Raw genomic sequence first — 22,909 nt, forward strand, 5'->3', positions numbered from 1 at the left:
GAGAATTCCAAGATAATAAAATGTGAGGCTGGATGAACACAGCAGGCCAAGCAGCATCTCAGGAGCACAAAAGCTGATACCAACACATTTTCTGTACTGATTCTGTACAATATTTTTGTTAAAATAATCATGTTTTGTAGACATAATAGGAAAATCACAGCTGATAACAGTAATTTTCTATACTATGTTTCATGAGAGATGGTATGGGGGAGTACTATTTATTATCAGGATTATCAATGGCTGTAAATGCCAAATAAGGATTTAAATTTATTCTGTGCAATTGATCTAACACAGTAAAAATTAGATTTTATTTTTAACTGTTCTTAGCAATTGACTTTTACTTTGAACTATGACTGAAGACTACGTTGGAATGGCAACAGCTCCCATTCCAACCCACAAACCTCATTACATTTCAAGCAGCACAGCCTAGAATATGATTTAAAACTATTCAAGCACAAACAAAGTTTTGGAGCCACATTTGTATGAGCTAATGCTGGGCTGATGTTGGCCTGAAGTTCCCTAAAGTTTGGCGAAGTGTCAATTTCAGGACAGTATATGGACAGTTTCTCTCAATATGCCCTTATGAGTTTCTCAAGTAATTCTCCTCTCCCCAGTTCATTAAATATGTACCATTGTGCCATTCTCATGCTATCTTTTGATCAGCAACTGTAGAGTGTGCTCAAACCTGCTGACATTCATACTGCTGGCACCATATTTCAATCCAGCTGAGCACCATTTCAAATACTATAAACCAGGAATTGTCTTTCACAGATTATGTATCTTAGAGAATTGCAAAGGAACTATCTGACAGAGACAAACCAACACCTCACTTTGCTGACAGAGACCTGGTTGTCCTGGGGGAAGGATGGAGGAGTGGGCTGTATCCTGTTTAGGGTGGCATGGTGGTTCAGTGGTTAACGCTACTGCCTCACAGCATGAAGGACCTGGGTTTGATTCCACCTCGGGCGACTATCTGTGTGGAGTTTGTACATTCTCACCATGTCAGGGTGGGTTTTCTCCGGGTGCTCCGGTTTCCCCTCACAGTCCAAAGATGTGCAAGTTGGGTGAATTAGCCATGTTAAATTGCCTGCAGTGTCCAGGAGTTTGTAGATTAGCGGGAATGGGTCTGGATGGGGTGCTCTGAGGTTCGGCGCGGACTTGTTGGGCTAAGGGGACTGTTTCCACACCGTAGGGATTCTTCTTTTCTATATCCTCTTTCCCCTAGACTGCTGGATGAGACCAAACTCTGCTAACTTGGCCCAAAATTGCCATATGGGTCAATGCGGTGTCCACAATCCAAAGGAATGTACAGCAATGCAACATGAAGCTCAATGATCTTCTGTGCTCCTCAAGGGTAAGCACCATTATCTTGGGTTATAGAGTTATCAGTTATGTTCATGGATAGTAAGCCTTGTACTGCAGCAATTATTCTTGTAAGGCACATAGGTCTTGAAATGAAGCAGACTCCAGAGAGCTATCATGATACAGGTATCATGGAAGTTTCCAGGGTAGACCTCTAAAATTTTATAGCAAATATGAGAGATGATTTGGATGTTGACCAACTCGAAGCCTTTCCTATTACTGAAGTCAGCCAGGTTATGACATGGACCTGTCAGTGTAATGAGTGTGTGCATGTATACTGTGCAGATAGAGTACTCCAGCAAATGACACAGTTCTGGGTCAGTGTCTCTGGACCTCCTCCAGCGCAGCACAGTGCCTCATTAATCTGGAGGAAATAGCATCAAGGAGGAAAGACCATGGATCTTTTATGTCTCCTGCAGATCCTAAAAGATCTTTCTGATGTGACTTCTTCATAAGGAGACAGCTTAGCAGCCACTGATATTAAGGACCTGAATGTTCTTTTGCGAATTTTCCTCCAGGCGTTTTCTTAAACGTTAAGATCAAAGAATAGATACATCACTTTAATCTTGAATTTAAAGTTTTTGATTTACGAAGTGATTTATTGCACAATTTAAATTTGACTGCACCTGATACACGCATGCACTGTTTTTAGACCACTTTATCAATGTATTGCATGAGGTCTGGATACATTAGTCACACTACACTGTGTCACTGCAAATATCTTGGTATTGAGGTGATCTTCTTTTCAGGGCATCTTACATTTGGGAGAATTCTGCAGCACATTTTGCCACCATTACAGATGTAAGGTCATATTTTGGCCCTTTGCTGCCACCAAAATGGAAATACATCTGAGCACTTGCACAAAAGCTCACACCAGTTGTCATTGGATAAAGGATAACATTGGGAAGTAAACACCATTCATGTTGAGGCTAAATTATCACCTGCTAGTGTTAAGATGACCTAACTATTCCTAAAATGCCTGTGATGTGCTGCCCCAAATCTCTCACAATTTTTCCATTGTCATGCTTTCTAAACACTTGAAGGTGAGCAGTCAATGGTTCCATAAGCAATGCATCAATTGGTTTGGAAATTTTCTATAAGCAGCCAAACTTTGCAGATATTGGCATTGAGGATGAAATTGAACTGAAGCTTCCTTCAATTAGGAGAACGATCTCTGAGATTGGAGCAGGCAAAGCTTGGATACCAGATGCTTTTTTTGTGCCTCCCAACTGTCAGACTGTTGCATCTCAGACTGAAATACATTTGCGTGCTGAGTATGACCCAGAGAGAAACCCTCATTTGCACAATCCTTAGGACTGGGTGAGTAAAACAAAAAGAATGATTGACAATCTGGAAAATATGTTACAATAATAGTTTGTTTATATGTTTGAAGAATGCACATGTGTTTCTTGTTAGTAAGATAACACCCCAAACTATAACACAGGCAAATGGCAGATGGTTCAGCCTCCAGTTGACCATTAGGTTTCCTAATACTGCATTTTCAAGAAATTAGATCACATAGATCCCAAGAATTTTCTTTCCCTTTGTGCAGAGGTCATCAGCACAATTAACAACATTACAACAACTAACCTGAGATCTCCAGGGTATTTTTAACTTGTTCAAGGGAAAGTCAGCATTGCATGGTAGACCAACGTTTATCACCCATCCCTAACGCAGTAGCGAGCTGCACTTCTGCAACCACATTAGCCCTGGTTCAATGGAACAGTTTGAATGGGAGTTCCCGAATAGGTCCAGTGACACTGAAGGAATAGGAATATAGTTCCAGGTCAGCGTGGTGTGCGACTTTAAGGTAATCTCACAAGTGATGACACTTCCACACATCTGCTGCCCTCATAGTGGTCATAGGTTTGAAGGGTTCTGCCTAAGGGGACGCCATAGGATCCCTACAATATGGAAACAGGCCATTCAGCCAACAAGTCCACTTTGGCCCTCCACAGAGCATCCCACCCAAACCCATTCCCCTACCCCTGATTTCCCATGTCTAATCTGTCTAATCTAAACATAGTAGGAAATTTAGCATGGCCAATCCACCTATTCTGCACACCTTTGGGCTGTGATTCTTATGCCAGAAGGTGCACAAGGAGAGTTTGGGGATGAGCATCCTGAAGGAAGAAGGTGGCACGGTAATGTTATCTTAGTCTGACATCCTGGGGATCGGCCAATCTTTTTATATGTGACATGAAGCCCACAGACAGCAGGGCCTTCCAGTTGTGCCTGTGCTGTATCATGGAGGTCTTGGACAACTGCTTGTGGGAGAGGCTGGTACAACCGTTACTCCACAATGAGATGACTAAGACCTTCGATTGCTTTGACAATGGTAAATCTCTCAGAAGCAAAGGCTTACTGATCAAGTTTTATTCAGCTCTGTAAGACTTGTTTGGCCAAGGCCTACTGCAAGTGTACAACAGTATGCTTTTGTCAGGTAGCATGCATGAGTCCATGAGGAAAGGTATTATCATTCTCATCTACCTGGGAAAGAGGGAGAGGGAGGAAATTAGAAATTAGCGACAAATGTCACTGCCGAGTGTAGATTGCAAAATCTTGTCTAAAGACATCACAAATCGGTCAGATTTGCTCTGGGATGGGTGAGTCACCCCATTCCCAAACCTATGCTGTTCCAGGCAGGACAATTTCTGAGATCCTCGCTCTACTCAGGGATTCAACGCTCAGGACAAGGATGTGGACACCTGCCTCATTAGGCCAGACCAGGAAAAGGCCTTTGACAGGAAATTGCATGCCTACATGTGGAATGTGGTCTCCAAAAAAGACTGTGGGGAGGGAATCCAGAATTGGATCTGACTGCTCCACATCAACATGAACAGTATGATCTCCATCAATGGGTGGGAATCAAAAAGCTTCCTGATCAGATCTAGAGTCAGGCAGGGCTGCCCACTCTCTCCTGCCTTGTTTGTGTGTTATATAGAGACTTTTTTTGAATTCAACAGGAAGGATACGAGCCTGAGTGGGGTGATTATTCCAGGTATCAAGGCCTGCTGCTCAAAGCTTGCCCATATATGGAAGTCATTGTCATTTTCTGTTGAGATTTGCTGTCAGTGCACAGGCTCAGGAGCGTCTGCGGCCCGTTCAAAATTGCCGAGGGATCCAAGGTAAATCAAGGCAAGAGGTTTATTCTTTGGAACGAGGGCCAAACGATCCTTTATCCCCTTTACCATCAGGTCAGACTATCTGAAGATGCAGGGTATATAGCTTGGAGGGGCTGCGCACATACAAAAAACCTGGGAGGAGTGTATTGCTAAGGCCAGGCCAAAACAGAGCAGATGGAAGCACTTCTCCCTTTCCATTGCAGGTAAAATCTTGGTCACCAGACATGAAGTGCTCTTGGTGTCACTGAATGTAGTTCAGGTCAGGCCTATCCCCCAGGCCTGTGCCACTGCAGTCACCTGAGCCATCTTCCACTTCATCTGGAGGTCAAAGATAGATCGAGTCTGAAGGAATACCATGTATAAAGTTCCCAATAAGTGGTGGAGGGAGAATGTACCTAATATTGCCCTCAAACTAATGGCTACCTTCGTGTGTGTCTGCATCAAGCTGTGCATAGATCCTCGGTAAGCAAACGCAAAGTGTCACTAAGTACTGAGATTTTACCTGTTCCTAATGTTACGAAGGATGGGACTGGCCTTGTTGCCATGGAACACTCTTAGAAGTTGGAGAATTCCGTATTACCTGTCCTTCATGGAAAAAAATTACAAGAAAAACACCTTTGACCACAAGTCCATCAGGAAGTGGTCAGCACATAATGTCCAAAAAGAGAAAGTGGATCCTGTCAGGTTGTTCCCTGAGCAGACTGTCAAAGTAATTTCGCACAATGCCTCGTCACCAGAACTTTCCAGCAAGCACCAAGATTTTGCTCGGTTGGTGGTGGGAAGGGCCCTACCTGTGAGATCCTTCATGTATGCCCAGTCATTGTGCACAAAGTGGCTGCAGGAGAGTAGAAACTGCCACACATCTGCTGCTGCAATGTGCCTTTGCAAAGGAAGTCTGGAGAGTGATTCAATGGTTTTTGTCAAGGTTCATCCTGAGCAGCAACATGACATAGGACTCTATCGTCTGTTCCTCAGGACGGATGCTGAGACAAGCATTGTTCACATGTCAGCACCTCTTGGTGCCTCAGAATGAACATAAATGGTTACCTGCATAAGTAGGGAATGTCTTTTGTTGAAACTTGAGAGAAACTCTGAGAAATGTCAAACTCTCAGCATTTTGTTTTGGTTTTCTCTCTGCAGAGACTATATACACATGATTTAGAACTTTTATTCACAAAAAAAAATCTATAAGCTGATGCAAAGTATACTTTTCTAACATCATAAAAGTCAAGAAACAACTGTAGACACTTGATAAAACATAGTGGGCCCTGACAATATTCCAGCAAGAGGACTGAAAGCTGGTGCTCCAGAACTAGTCACCAGACTAGTTGTTGTAGTATATCTGTGGCACTGACCTTTATCTTAAAAACTTCAAAACTGTGCAGGTATTTCCAATCAACAAAATTCAGGAAAAATACAATCTGGCCAATTCCTGCCTTATCAGTCTGCTCACAATCATTGGCAAAGTGATTGATGGCATAGTCAACAGAGATATCAAACAGCATTGACTCAGCAAAAACCTGCTCTTTGACCCTCGATTTGGGTCTGCAGGCTTATTCAGTCCCTGACCTCCTTATAGCCTTGGTTCCAATATGGACAGAGAGGTGGCATGAGAGTGATTGACTTTGGTAACAATTTGACAAAGAAAGTAATCATGGAACGCTCGCAAAATCAGTCAGTGGGAATCAGAGGGAAAAAAACTCCATTGGTTTGAGTCATACCTAGCATAACGGAAGATGGTTGTGGTTGTTTGAGGTCAGTGATCTCAACTCCAGGACATCAATCTAGGTGCTCCTCAGAGTAATGTATTAGGCCCAACCATCTTCAACTGCTTTCACCTTTCATAGGGTCAGAAGGGGATATGTTTGCTGATGATTGCATAATGTTAAACACTGTTTGCCATTCCTCAGATACTAAACAGCCCATGTTCAAACGCATCCAGACCTATAGATAAAATCCAAGAATGTATCTAACAAAAGACAAATAACATTCATGGCAAACATGTGCCAAACAATGACCATCTAAACACCAGGGAATCTAAGTTTCTCCAGTTGAAATTCAAAGGTATTATAGTTGTTGAATTCCCCCACTGTCAACATCCAGAAACTGAACTAGATCAGCTATGTAAACACTACCACAACAGGAACAGGTCAGAGGCTTGGAATTCTCCAGTCAGCAACTCACTTCCTGTTTCCCCAAGGCCTGCCCAGCCATCTACCAGGCGTAAGTCATTAGTGTGATAGCATACTCTCAACTTGTCTGGATGAGTCCAGCTCCACAACACTCAAGAAGCTCGACACTTTACTGGACAAAGCAACCCTCTTGTTACCACTTCCATTACCTTTAACATTTGCTCCCTTCACCAACTATATTGTACTCACCATGTGCACAATGCAATAACAGTAGCTCATGCAGAGGCCTTCAACAAAACCTCCCTAACCCATAACAAGCGCTACCAAAAAGGACAAGAATAACAGATGCATGGGAACACCAACTTTCAACTTCCAAGCCACACATCACCACAACTTCGAACCACATCTTTTTTCCTTAAACTTGAAGGAGGCAGCTCATCATTGCCACTTCCGGAGCAATTTGGGATAGGCAATGAATGCTGGCCTTGTCTGTGATGCCCAAATCCCATGAGTGAATAAAAAAAAAGAAATTCTTGAAAATACAAACAGACAGAATGGGAGATGCAACTTTTACATTTTGAATTAATAAAAATCTGGTAAGTTGAATGAATTTAATTAAGTATCCTCTGGGGTATTATGGCTGTCTTCTGAAAATAAATAGTTTTCAGCTTGAGGTCATAAGCAAATGATCACTTATTGCGTAAAGTTTTTGAATGCAACAATCAATCACACAAATTGAATCAAGCCTTTTCCTCCCTGAGTAACTATAATTAGGAACGAGTGCAAAACTGGGGCCAAGACATGAATCAAGCTAAAAATGGCTTGTCTAATCAGGTTGGGTTACAGTTAAGCTTCGATCATTTCAGTTTGTGTTTTTCTTTCATACGCATCAACATTCATGGCTTTGTAAATAAAATAAATGAGTAGTAAGAACAGGCTTTTGACCATGGCTGCAAAGTTAACTGTTCAGATTTGGTTTCAGGTTTAATACTGTTTGGGTGCTGTGAGACTGTCAAATTTGACTCACTAGTAGCTTGTTTTTCATCAAGTAAAATATTTCCTATAAATCTGAGTTTTAGATAAGCAGTACACATCTGTGTTCTTTTTGAATTGTGATTCTACTGGTGGCTCAATGCGTAGATTTGTAGCCAATTTTGCTCCTAAATCACAACAATGACCATTCTTTAAAAGTACTTATTTGGCTGTAAAGCACTTTGAGACTCACAGCGCTCATGTGAAGGAATATAGAAATGCAAATTTTTTTCACCAGGTTAGCTAATTTCTACCAGGGCCATAACAGCTACATTAATGAGAAGTATATGTCAGCCAAAACATCTATTCCTCATTCCCATTCAATCGTGCTTTTGGAAATCAGGAGTATGGACGACTCCCACAGCTACCTAGAATACACCTCCTCCCACCCACCCTCCTGCAAAAATTCCATCCCCTATTCCCAATTCCTCCGCCACCGCCGCATCTCCTCCCACGATAAGACATTCCACTCCCGCACATCCCAGATGTCCAAGTTCTTTAAGGACCGCAACTTTCCCCCCACAGTGATCGAGAACGCCCTTGACCGCGTCTCCCGTATTTCCCGCAACACATCCCTCACACCCCGCCCCCGCCACAACCGCCCTAAGAGGATCCCCCTCGTTCTCACACACCACCCGACCAACCTCCGGATACAACGCATCATCCTCCGACACTTCCGCCATTTACAATCCGACCCCACCACCCAAGACATTTTTCCATCCCCTCCCCTGTCTGCTTTCCGGAGAGACCACTCTCTCCGTGACTCCCTTGTTCGCTCCACACTGCCCTCCAACCCCACCACACCCGGCACCTTCCCCTGCAACCGCAGGAAATGCTACACTTGTCCCCACACCTCCTCACTCACCCCTATCCCAGGCCCCAAGATGACATTCCACATTAAGCAGAGGTTCACCTGCACATCTGCCAATGTGGTATACTGCATCCACTGTACCCGGTGCGGCTTCCTCTACATTGGGGAAACCAAGCGGAGGCTTGGGGACCGCTTTGCAGAACACCTCCGCTCAGTTCGCAACAAACAACTGCACCTCCCAGTCGCAAACCATTTCCACTCCCCCTCCCATTCTCTAGATGACATGTCCATCATGGGCCTCCTGCACTGCCACAATGATGCCACCCGAAGGTTGCAGGAACAGCAACTCATATTCCGCCTGGGAACCCTGCAGCCATATGGTATCAATGTGGACTTCACCAGTTTCAAAATCTCCCCTTCCCCTACTGCATCCCTAAACCAACCTAGTTTGTTCCCTCCCCCCACTGCACCACACAACCAGCCCAGCTCTTCCCCCCCACCCACTGCATCCCAAAACCAGTCCAACCTGTCTCTGCCTCCCTAACCGGTTCTTCCTCTCACCCATCCCTTCCTCCCACCCCAAGCCGCACCCCCATCTACCTACTAACCTCATCCCACCTCCTTGACCTGTCCGTCTTCCCTGGACTGACCTATCCCCTCCCTACCTCCCCACCTATACTCTCTCCACCTATCTTCTTTACTCTCCATCTTCGGTCCGCCTCCCCCTCTCTCCCTATTTATTCCAGTTCCCTCTCCCCATCCCCCTCTCTGATGAAGGGTCTAGGCCCGAAACGTCAGCTTTTGTGCTCCTGAGATGCTGCTTGGCCTGCTGTGTTCATCCAGCCTCACATTTTATTATCTGGGAATTCTCCAGCATCTGCAGTTCCCATTATCTCTCCACCTAAAGATATAGCCTAGCCAGATCCATGAAGTGGGTGTATATTCCTGAACATGCAGTGTCCTTGCTGCAGCATTTCAATGATGGCTGCTGTTGCACCTCTAGATGCTGCACTGAGTACAGAGGTGTATTGTCCACGGATCAGACATATGACGAGAGGGTTCTTAGAGGCCAGCGCATGTTGGATGCCAATGTCTGTGGAAATGGGGTACATATGGCCAGTGGCTTTGGAGCATGCCTTGTGATGTTGTTGCCCAACTTGTGTCCTGGAGTTGCAAGGTACCCACTCTGGCTTCCATGTTGTGAATTCTTAGTCTAATTTGCTGACAGTTGGTGATAGGGCAGGAAGCTGCATATTAATGAGGCAACATGAGCATTTATTGAGGTGGTTAACAAGTAGTAATCCCCCGGAATAGGCAACTCATGTCTGCCTAGACAGAAGCTCTGCTTAATGCCCAAAAACTGGCACAAATATGCAGCAAAGTGTAGGCATCGCTGGACTTCTTATGCCAATTTGTATCATTCCTTGCCACGCCGTTCAGCCTCTATAATCTTCCACCCTCTGTTGCTTCTCTTTAAGACAGTTTTTAGTGAAGTGCTTCACATGGACTGAATGTACTGTTGTGCTACAGTGCCCCCTGCTGAGCTTTACCTCAAATAATTTGAAAACAAACAGAAACAATTGACCAGTGCACAAAAACAACATAGTATGAAAAAGAACAAAAGTGAAATCAATAAGTGTGAGATAACAAGGCCTACAGCTGGATGAATACAGCTGGCTAAGCAGCATCAGAGGAGCAGGAAGGCTGATGTTTCAGGCCTAGACCCTTCATCTAACCCATCTGATGAAGGGTCTAGGCCCGAAACGTCAGCTTTCCTGCTCCTACGATGGTGCTTGGCCTGCTGTGTTCATCCAGCTCTACGCCATGTTATCTCGGATTCTCCAGCATCTGCAGCTCCTACTATCTCTGACACTAAGTGTGGTTTGTCTTGGTACAAATGCGCTGTATTCAAATACAAACTCAGACAATTAAAGCTGTTAGGAGCATGACAAGGCCTGTAAACAAGAATAAAATCTCCCTTTTACCAAACATTGATGTGTTAAATCCTATAAAATTATTGTCCCTCATTGAATAATAATGAAATACTTTAGGCAGAGTGGATCATTTAGCTCCTTCTCCTGCAAAAGTTGTTTCAGTTTAATCTCTCTGTGTCAACCTGCATTAACTTCAGAGCAGTTCCAAATTAGCTCCTTCTTTACTGCAACATTCAACAAACTAAGTTATAAGCTGCGTGCAAACTCATCAGAATGTAAACACTTTCAGAGTTCACCATCCTGAAAATATTAATGGTTATGCCTCAAATTATTAAGTATATTAACATCACTGTGCTATTTTTATCAGTATTCATTTTGGGATTTCAACGGTATTTTGAAATACTGCAGAGGGCATTAGATCAGTTGTTAAGGTTGAATACACATTTTTATTTTATTCGCATTTCATCCAGTTGTCAAACACTAATTAGCCTCAAGAGATACCCAAAAATGTGGTCGAGTTTAATTTTGATTTTATTAATATAGCTAGCTTATTATACAGTAAAGAGAGGAAGACTGCATTTGTTTGAATGGGAAAAATTACAATACATTGGCATTTTTATTACTAGCTTCATGATGGGTTTCAGTTGTGCAGGCAATGTAGGTATGTGGACTGAACAGAGTTCATGAATTCCACAACTAAAATGAACCAGATTAATCCAGTTTGCTAATATTCTCTAAATGCAAAGTTTTGTTCAGGTAGTAGAGTCGTGTTAAAGAAAACTAACTCTTGCAGGGAATCACAAGCACAAAACTGTTATGGAGCAGAATGTGGTCTTTCAATCCATCATGTCTGCACTGGATCTCAGAACATATTGTAACGATCTCCTGCTTTTACCCTGTAGCTCTGTGTATTGTTTTACTTTAAATTATAATTCATTGTCTACTTGCATGCATCAATTGAACCTGCCTGCACGACACTTTCAGGTCGTGTATTCCATTCCCTAACGAGTCACTGTGAGTAAAAGGTTTTTCTCACCATGCTTTTACTTATTTTGCTTCTTACATCCATGCAAACAATTCTTCTGCTCCACTATGTGTTACTGCTCATATGTAAGATACATCATCACCACTATTATGATAAATATTTCTTTTCTCTCCTTACAGTTGCTGGGACGCATGCTACCTGGCCTCTCAGACAGATGATAAAGAAAGAGGGAATGGTCATTTATATTTGTCCATTTGTTCAATTTCTTTCTTGGAAAGTGCATGTTACTGACTTATTAATATCCTAAATTGCTTTTGAAAAAATGGTGATGAAATGCTTCTTGAATCACTGCAGGATTTCCCTAGGATTTCACAAAGCATTTTCCACGTCAAACACTACTGAAGTATTTCCTTCTTGGATTGACCAATAGGATCAATGATAACTTGCTTTCAATCCCATTTGATGATTTTCAATCAGATATCCAATAGACAATCCGCAGCCTTTTTCAAAGTACTGTTTGAAGAGTGGGACTGATGTGTCATTTGCAAGTTTGTGTGCTCCTTCTGATGCCACAATTTTGCCTCATTATGTTCCTAATGAAACTTCTTAACGTGATCAGTTCCTTTTTGAATGACCCTTCTCCATTTTGTTCAGTCACAAGCCAGGATCTCCCTTGAATCGACGGTTATGATTGATCTCTTTAAGGGTGCGTTTGAAACATTCCTAAAGTGTTTTTTTTTAAGCTTTCTTCCATGTTCCAAGTACAGTAATTGCTTCAAGAATCTGATATTAGGCACCTGAATCCCATATCCTGCCCAGAATAGTTAATTTTGAGTAATTAGCACTTAAATGTTAGACACGTTGACTGGACACAGTATGCTGCTATTGAACCATCGGTCCTGCTGTCATACTGAAGGAATTTCCAAAGGAAATGTTGGTGATACTTCTCCAGTGCTTTGAGGTGCTCAAAATTGAAGTCTAGGCACTGTAATACACGGCAGGCAAATTGCTCACAGCTAAGCATTATAAACAACAATAAGATCATGGCAAAATACATCATTAGCTGATTACCGTTGAAAGATATGTATGACCTAGAATACAGGAGAAAATGTTTATCTTCCTCTTCAAATAATATCATGGATTCTGTTATGTCTACCTGAGAGGGTTCTCAGTTTAACATCTTCTCCAAAGACAGCAATTCCAACAATATAGCAATGTCAGCACTGCACCAAAATGTCACCCCAGATATTGTGTTTGGATACCAGTGATTGTCAAATTCCCAGTTTTATTACCGATAATAGAAGCTCCGTTTTCAATACAAAATTTGAGATTTTGAGTGGGAACAAGAAAGAGTGTGATGAGAGAAAAAGCAAAAGAACTTGAGAAGGAACATAGATTCTTGTCTCATTGAATATCTGACAATGACGTAGAAGGCAAAAGATATACTGAAAGATGGGAACTGGTAGAAGAAACTTTGGAGTGACGGAAAAACAACAAGGGAAGGACGCAGGTGTTGAGCAGGTTAATTGTATTATCATTGTACTAGAGATCCCGGTAATGTTCTGGAGACTTGGGTTCAAATGGTGGAATTTGAATTCAATTTTAAAAATCTGGGATTAAGCTGATGATGATGATGATGAATCCATTGCTGATTGTCAGCAAAATGTATCAGATTCACTAATGTCCTTCAGGGAATGAAACTCTCATCCTTGCCTTGTCTGGCCTACATATTACTCAAGGCCGACAACAAATGCGGTTGTCACTTAATTGCCCTCAGGGTAATTAGGATTTAGCAATAAAATCCAGAAGATCATCAGATGCCATTTTCTCCACCTTCAACAAGATGCCACCAGACACATATTTCCTTTTAAAAACCAGAAGAACTGCAGATGCTGTAAATCAGGAACAAAAACAAAGTTGCTGGAAAAGCCCTGCAGGTCTGGCAGCATCTATGGAGGAGAACGTTTCAGGTCTGGTGGCCCTTCCTCAGAGTTCCCTTTTCCACCTTCTGCAGGGATCGTTGCCTCCAGGATAACCTGGTCCACACTTCCTTCACACACATCACCAGCACCCCCACAGCCCCACGGCACCTTCCCCTGCAACCCATGAACATGTAACACCTGCCCATTTACCTCCTCCCTCTCCAGTATCCAAGGGCCCAAACATAGCTTCCAGGTGAAGCAACACTTCCCCTGCACTTCCTAGAATCCAGTCTACTCAATGTGGTCTCCTCTACATTGGGGAAACGAAGCATAGACTGGGTCACCGCTTCCCAGAACATCTACATTCTGCTCACAAAAAAAGACCCTGAGCTACCTGTTGCTATCTGCCACTTTAACACACCACCCTGTTCCCTGACCAATATGTCTGTCTCTGGCTTGCTGCAGCGTTCTATTGAAGCTCAACGTGAGCTGGAAGAACACCATCTCATTTTTCGCTTGGGGACCCTGCAGCCCTCTGGGCTCAATACTGAGTTCAATAATTTTAGGGCCTAAATTCTCCCATGTCCCAGCCTCCCCACCCCACATACCAGGCCTTGTTACTACTTAGTCTGCTATTGCACACTATCTATTGTTAGTCACTAACAGTCCCCATTAACAGTTATTCATCTCCTAGCCAGATTGTTATCAACTGCTTTGTCTATCCAACTGCTCTTCTCTCTCTTTGGGTTCTATCCTATTGTTTACTCTCTACCCCATTCCCCTCCCTTTTTCTGCAGATAAACTAACGTTTCCTCAGCTACAATTGTGATCAGGGATAATGGGAACTACAGATGCTGGAGAATCCAAGATAACAATAGACAGAATCCAAGATAACAAAAGAACCCAAGATATCTTGTTTTCTCAGTTACCATCAGTTCTGAGGAAGGATCACCAGACCCGAAACGCTAACTCTGATTTTTTCTTCACAGATGCTGCCAGACCTGCTGAGCTTTTCCAGTAACGTATGATTTTACTCAGGATTGAGCAATAAGTGCTGGCTTCACCAACGATACCCATATTTATGATTTTTTTTTCAGAAAATAGACCATATATATGGATCTGTTTGTTTGTCACCTTTTGTGGTAAGAGTGGAAGTGATTTTCAATTTCTAAACGTTGTTCTATAAAAATTAGATTTTTGGATGCTAGCTTATACCACAGAAGGCAATAGGAGAGTTTTATTTTTGATTGCTTCCATTTTGAATTGTTTTCCAAGGAAATATACATGCTAATAGAACAAAATTCTGATATTGATCAAATTTGTGGTTGGTGCTTCTTCATCTGGTCTCAAAGGTTCTTGTTCTTTCCACTAGTCTCAGACTTCTTTACCTCTAGCAGTAGCTATTTTAAAAAATAAAGTGAAGTATGATGAACTTAGCTGTTGTTATTCAACATTGTTACATTTAGTGACTCTCATCTTTGTCAGCATGTAATTTACATGATATAGATATTGAAGTGGAATGTGTTTCTCTGTGTTTTAGCCAATAACAGGCTGTACATGCCTTCACCATCACTCTTGAATACTTCAAGCAAAAGAAAGAATTTTACAGATGAATCTACTAACACTGTGTGTCTTAGAATACTCTATAGCATATCAGAAGCAGTAAACCCCCAACATACACTAACTGTGTTACAAGTCTGGTCTGATTTACTTTTGGCTTTCCTAGTACTATCACTTATTTGTTGGCTCACGGATTTGTTCGGATTTGGTAATTTTACTCTGTTTTATTCAACTTAAATACTAACTCAAAAAAGTACAAAGTTTACATGTGAGGTGGGGTGTCAGAGCTTTATGTATTAGGAACAACATCTTAATTGGCAATTTCAAATGGCTAGTAGACAAGTTCAAATGTATGATTGAAAGATTCCACCAGCAGAGATTAAGTACCTCCTAAGTGCCACTTTGACTGAACTGGTAGCATGCTGATTATTTATTTCTGGGTTCATACTTCACTATTAATACTAGTCAGTTAGAGGCTTACTTTTCAGTGCAGCATATCTGGAATGCATCATTAGCAGAGGTTTCAGATAATACATTAAAACAAAGTCCTGTCCACTTTTCTCAGATGAGTTTCAATATTTATGGCATGATTTGAAGAATTGCGGGGGATAATTCCCAACAGTTTAACACAGTCATCATTATAAAAAAAAGTTCTAACCATTCATTTATTATCTGTAACCTCTTGCTCTCCACACACTGGCTGCTACATTTGCCTGCACAGCAACAGCGCTGCAGTAATGGACGTGAGATAATGGGAACTGCGGATGCTGGAGAATCCAAGATAACAAAGTGTGGAGCTGATGAACACAGCAGGCCAAGCAGCATCTTAGGAGAACAAAAGCTGACGTTTCGGGCCTAGACCCTTCATCAGAAAAGCATTAGTGGACGTGTTTTCTTTTACCACTGTTGCTAAGAGGGTGCAGATAACCCCATGCATGGGGAAAGGCAAGACTAGACCTTGTTATTTATGTGGGAGCCAACAAAATGGTAAGGAAGCAGGTTGGCATCCGAATGTTGAAGTTTAAGGAATTAGCAAGAAAGTTAAAAAGTAGAACCTCAATCTCTGGATTACTCCCATGCCAGGGATTACTAAGAGTAGAATTAGGAGGTGTGCATGGCTAATGTAGGTTAATGTATGTAATAGGTTAACATATGACTACAAACATGATGCAAGAGAGAGTTCTTCAGACTTGTGGAAACTTGAGATTAGTTCTCGATGGGAGGAACCTATTCGAGATGGATAGTGGGATCTGATTTGAGGTAATACAAGTAACCTATGAGCAGGTCACTCAGAGACAGCAAGAACTGTCAATGCTGGAGTCAGAGTTAACACAGTGTGGAGTTGGAGAAATACAGCAGGCCAGGCAGCTTCAGAGGAACAGGAGTGTTAATGTTTCAGTTTGGGACCCTTCATCAGGCTGAGGGAGGGGAAAGGGAGCTGGAAAATAAACAGAGGGAGGATGGGTGGGGCTGGGGGAAGGTAGGTCAGATGGTGATTAGTGAGTGCAGGTTTGGGTAGTAGGGATTGGTCAGTTGAAAGGATGGGGTGGTTAGTTGGGGAGGGAGATAGAAAAGTAGTGTTAGATCAAGGAGGTGGGGATGAGGGGGAGCGTTGGACATAGGATGGACATTCTGGGCATCCTCCAGTGTCACAATGACAACCAGCAAACTTCAGGAGCAACATCTCGTATTCCTTCTTGGGACCCTACAGCCCAATGGCCTAAACATGGAATTCACCAGTTTCAAAATCTCCCCACACCCCGGCTTCATCCCATGTCCAACTCTTCCTCTCATCCGTGCCTCCTTGATCTTACACTACCCGTCCATTTCCTTCCCCACCTATCCGCCTCACTTTCCCACTTACCAATCGCCACTACCCCACCTGCATCCAACTATCGCCAACCCAACCAACATCCCCCAGCCCCGCCTCTCCTCCCTCTAATTATTTCCCAGCTCCATTCCCCCGTCCTGTCCTGATGAAGGGTCTAGGCCCGAAACATCGGCCCTCCTGATCCTCTGATGCTGCCTGACCTACTGTGTTGCCCCAACCCTACACAGTATCAACTTATGAGCAGATTGTGGATAAGGTTGAAACAAATTCACCACCATTCTCAGGCAAATGAAAAAGAATGTATAAGGCCTATGTTTCAACATCAAGAAAGGTACAAAATTGTCACAAAATGCTAATTTAATTTCTTGTGCTGGAAAATCAATTTTCCCAATGGTCCAATTTTCATGGGGCCCCACTTGTAGTTGAGGTCCCATTTGTAAGGACTGAGAAAAACTGTTCTTTCCTCTCCACACAATTTTCATGTGCTGGTATTGGTTTTGGAAGGCTAGAAATCTACACCCATTTTTTAGGTTTAAGCATTTGCAAACATTGGGTGACACCTGCCAAGAAGCTAGGAACATGCATTCAGATATGTATATTATGTTTTCACATTTCCAAATGCCATTGTTAAATGTTGTATTCTAATATAGAACATTTTTAATGCAGTGATTCATCATGTATCTGTCATGCAAAGCAAAAATAGCCCTTATATTGACCATGATTGTATAAGTATTGTTTTGCATTACAGTGCCTGTATTTTTAGCGCAACATTCATCATATGTTTCTGTTATGAAATGGTAAACTAACCCTTCTGCTGCATAAGTATTGTGATGCATTACAGTGCCTTTTCCATTGAAGAAAGTGCTCTAATGAATCACAAAGTGGAGGTCTAAACCAATAGAAAGCCTCAGCTGTTAGAAAATTCTGCTACTGAAAGTAAAAGAAAACCCTCTACATTGCTCATCTCCAATGCTTGACAGACATTGAAACGTTTCTGAAGACGGGTCCCGATCTGAAACAACGAGGTTTAGAGCTGGACGAACACAGCAGGCCAAGCAGCATCAGTAGCACAGGAAGGCTGACATTTTGGGCCTAGACCCTTCTTCAGAAGCGTCAGCTTTCCTGCTTCTCTGATGCTGCCTGGCCTGCTGTGCTCCTCCAGTTCCTCACCGTGTTATCAGTCCGGCATTGGCAGTTCTTACTGTCCCAAAGTCATATATGGGCCATGTATACATTTCAGCACACAGATAGATGACTGTTTTTTATTCTGAGTCTCAGGGGAACTCGATGTTGTGTTATTAAAATGTAGAAATAAGGTTCAATGAGGGAAGGAATCCTATCTGATTAAGAGACCCTGCTGCCAGGAAATAGGCCAGAGGAGTGTACACAAAATTCCATGTGGTGTCAGCACTATTCATTTGTTAAAACATTAAATACTTCATGCTAGACCATGCTAAAGTTTTTTCCCAGTAGAAGTAAAACAGAGATTTCTTGGTAATTTTATTAATCTTTATTTAAATTTTTTTTGAAGAAGTCTTTTCATTTTTCTTCTTGTCCAATAAGAAGAATATTCAGTGGCTCATTTAAAGATGGCAATCATACTGTAGCGGTTGTGTAAAATAATTGAAACTAGCATTTTTCTTCCCACTGAGTTGCACAACCATATCTATCATCTACTCCCACTGTCATAGCAGGCCAAGCAGCATCATAGGAGCAGGAAAGCTGACTTTTCGTGCCTAGACCCTTCTTCAAAAATGGGGGAGGGGCAGGGTTTTCTGAAATAAATAGTGAGAGAGTGGGAGGCGGATAGAAGATGGATAGAGGAGAAGATAGGTGGAGAGGAGACACACAGGTCAAAGACGCAGGGATGGAGCCATTAAAGGTGAGTGTAGGTGGGGAGGTAGGGAGGAGATAGGTCGGTCCAGGGAGGACGGACAGGTCAAGGAGGTGGGACGACGTTAGTAGGTAGGAGATGAGGGTGGGGCTTGAGGTGGGAAGAGGAGATAAGTGTGAGGAAGGACAGGTTAGGGAGATGAGTATGAGCTGGGCTGATTTAAGCTGGTTTATTTTCTCCTCTATCCATCCTCCATCTGCCTCCCCTTCTCCCCCCACCAACCTCATAACACACTTTCCTCCCCACCCCCAAAGAAGGGCCCAGGCCCGAAACGCCTGCCCCCTCACCCCCACAACGCTGCCCGGACCGCTGCATGCATCCACCTCCACATCCCGCCATCCCAGACTCCCTAGCATCTGCAGTTCCCACCATCACTTATTATATAAATACTTCATTTTAGCCTTTCCACCAATTTGTCTTCAAAGCTACTTTAGTTCTGATAACAAATCAGATAAAAATAGCAGCTTAGGGTTAAAATTGTTTCAGAGATAGTGGGAACTGCAGATGCTGGAGAATCCGAGACAACAAGGTGCAGAGCCGGATGAACACAGCAGGTCAAGCGTCGCCACTGGAGCCAGAAAGCTGATGTCCTGGGCCCAAATCACACTCCCCACAGAAACAGGGGAGGAGAAGGAGGCCCCAAAACAAACAGGGAGGGAGGGGAAGGCAGACAGAAGACGGGCAGAGGAGAAGATAGGTGGAGAGGAGACAGACTGGTCAAAGAGGTGGGGATGGAGCCAGTAACGTTGAGTGTAGGTGGGGAGGTAGGGAGGAGATAGGTCAGTCCAGGGAGGACAGACAGGTCAAGGGGGCGGGATGAGGTTAATAGGTAGGAAATGGGGGTGGGACTTGAGGTGGGAGGAGGGGATAGGTGGAAGGAGAAGTTAGGGAGTCGGCGATGAGCTGGGCTGGTTTAGGGATGCAGTGGGGAGGGGGGGAGGTTTTGAAGCTTGTGAAGTCCACATAGATATCATTGGGCTGCAGGGTTCCCAAGCGGAATATGCGTTGCTGACCCTGCAACCTTCAGGTAGCATCATTGTGGCACTGCAGGAGGCCCAGAATGGACATGTCATCTAAAGAATGGGAGGGGGAGTTGAAATGGTTCGCGACTGGGAGGTGCAGTTTTTTGGTGAAAACCGAGCGTAGGTGTTCTGCAAAGCGATCCCCAAGCCTCTGCTTGGTTTCCCCAGTGTAGAGGAGGCTACAATGGGAACAGTGGATACAATATACCACATTAACAGATGTGCAGGTGAACATCTGCTTGATGTGGAAAGTCATCTTGGGGCCTGGGATGGGGGTGAGGGGGGGAGGAGTAGGGGCAGGTGTAGCACTTCTTGCGGTTGCAGGGAAAGGTGCCGGGTGTGGTGGGGCTGGTGGGGAGTGTGGAGCGGGCAAGGGAGTCGCGGAGTGAGTGGTCCCTCAGGAAGGCAGATAAGGGTGGAGAGGGAAAAATGTCCTTGGTGGTGGGGTCGGATTGCAGATGGTGGAAGTGTCGGGGGATGATGTGTTGTATCTGGAGGTCGGTGGGGTGGTATGTGAGGACAAGGGGGATTCTCTTTTTTTTATTGCAGGGAGGGATTGTGAGGGATGAGTTGTGGGAATTGCAGGAGACATGGCTGAGGACGTTCTCTATTACTCGGGGAGGATGTTGCGGTCCTTGACAAACGAGGACATCTAAGATGTGCGGGAGCAGAATGCCTCATCCTGGGAGCAGATGCAGCAGAGGCGAATCAATTGAGAATAGGGGATAGCATTTTTGTAGGAAGGTGGGTGGGAGGATTTGTATTCTAGGTAGCTGTGAGTGTCGGTGGGCTTGAAATGGATATCGGTTCCTAGGTGGTTACCGGAAATGGAGACAGAAAGGTTCAGGAAGACGAGGGAAATAATGGAGACGGTCCAGGTGAACTTAAGGTTGGGGTAGAAGATGTTGGTGAAGTGGATGAACTGTTCGAGCTCCTTGTGACACCGATACAGTCATCAATGTAACGGAGGAAGAGGTGGGGCCAGTGTAGGGGCAGAAGAGGGATTGTTCCACGTAACCTACAAAAAGGTAGGCCTAGCTTGGGCCCATGCGGGTATCCATGGCCACCCACTTTTTCTGTAGGAAGTGGGAGGAATGGAAAGAGAAGTTGTTGAGTGTGAGGACAAGTTTGGTTAAACGGATGTGGGTGTTGATGGATGGGGACTGGTCGGGCCTGTGGGACAGGAAGAAGCGGAAGACCTTTAGGCCATCTGCATGGGGAATGCAGGTGGATAGGGATTGGACATCAATGGTAAAGATGAGGACTTCACAAGCTTCAAAATCTCCCCACCCCCCACTGCAACCCAAAACCAGCCCAGCTCATCCCTGCCTCCTTAACCTGTCCTTCCACCTATCCCCTCCTCCCACCTCAAGCCCCATCCCCATCTCCTACCTACTAACCTCATCCCACCCCCTTGACATGTCCACCCTCCCTGGACTGAGCTATCTCCTCCTTCCCTCCCCATCTACACTCAACGTTATTGGCTCCATCCCCGCCTCTTTGATTAAAGTTGTATTTTGTTGGGAAGATTGTTGTTATAGCATGAACCTGAAAGCTGTTAAATTTTCTGTTGTTCTAATCGCAGTTTTCAATGTGAAGTTTTGTTTTCCCTTAACAATGTTGGAAGATGAAAACAGACATGGGCTATTCAGTCCCTGAAACCTACTCTGCCATTCAATAAGATCATGACTGCTCTGGGGCCTAACACTGTATACCTGCCTCAGGACCACAACGTTTGATATATGAATAAAGGTGTGTCTATCTCAGATTTAAATTTAGCAATTGAATTAGCACCAGTTATTGTTTGAGGAAAAGAGTTCCAAACCTCTGCTTCCCTTTGCCTGTAGAAGTGCTTTCTACCTTCTCTCTTGAATGGCCTGGCTCTAATTCCTAGACTATGCCCCTTAATTCTACAATCTTCCACTACTGAAGACAGCTTATCTGTATCCATTTTGTCTTTCCCTGTCAATATCCTGAAGATCTCAATCAGATCACCCCTTAACCTCCTAAATTCTAGAGAATAAAGGTCTAATATGTCTAATCTTGCTCATAACTTCAAAATATGTTGAACTTCCTCCAGACCAAAACATCCTTCCGAAGATGTGGTGCCCAGATCTCTCTCAATACCCTGAGTGAGGTCAAATTAGGGTTTTGAATAACTGCAGCGTTAAGTCTGCATCTCTATACTCCAGCCATTTAGATGTAAAGGTTAGCCTTCCATTAGCCTTCTTCAGTATTTTCTGCCCCTATTCATGGCAATATTGAAGAGCTTTTCATCTGAACCCCAAATCTCATTGGACATTCAATGTATTTAACTTTGTTCCTTCTAAAAAATACTCTGCTCTATCCTTTATCAGTCAGAAATGGATAACCTCACACTTGCTTATATTAAAATCATTCACCTAATCCATCGATAGCTTGATGTCTTTTTATTCTGTCATCTACAATGGTCTGCAATGGCCATCAGCAAATTTGGAGATCTGTCTTTTTATACCATTATTCGAGCCATTAATGAATAATGTGAATAATTGAAGCTCCAACATGATCCCTGCTGGAGACTACTAGTCATGTCCGGCCAATTTGAGTATTTACTTTTTGTTCCAACAGTTTCCTGCCACTCAACCAATTTTCTAGCCATGTCAGTAATTTGCCCTCAGTTTCGTGAGCTTTCACCTTAGCTAACAGTCTCTTGCTTAGAACTTTATCAGAAGTTTTCTCAAAGTCCATATAAACAACATGAATTGACTTACCCCTGTCAGTCTTTGGAACCTCTTCAAAAAACTCTGAGGTTTTCCACGCATGACCTACTCTTCAAGAATCTATGCTGGCTCTCCCTGATAAACCTAAATTTTTTTCAAGGTGAGTGGTTTATCAGTTTCTGCTGTGAATACTGAAGCAAAATAATCATTCAGTATGTTTGCCATTTCCCGTTGGTCATTGACCAAGTGGGCCAGTAGGAATCTTAACCAGCCACTTTCTCCTTCTATAACTATCAATTCTCTCCTTAAGTCTTTTATGCCCCTTGCAAGCTTCCTTTCATAAACTTTTAGTTGCTCTTATAAATCACTTTGTGGGCCTTCGTTGTACTTGTCCCATTCTGTGGAATGTGTATGGTTTCTGCAGATTTCTTCATTGGATTTGAGCATTGCTCTTCCTCTATACGTATCCAGTTTCAATGATTTTTCTTAGCTACATTGTTTATTATCCATTCAGTTCTTTCGGTTTTTGTTTATTATCTAGTTCAACCCAGTATCTGAATTGCTCCCACTTCAGGGTGTTTCCAATATTTTCTGCCTTCC

Source organism: Stegostoma tigrinum, chromosome 2 (genome assembly GCF_030684315.1).
Source record: "Stegostoma tigrinum isolate sSteTig4 chromosome 2, sSteTig4.hap1, whole genome shotgun sequence".
Taxonomy (NCBI): Eukaryota; Metazoa; Chordata; class Chondrichthyes; order Orectolobiformes; family Stegostomatidae; genus Stegostoma; species Stegostoma tigrinum.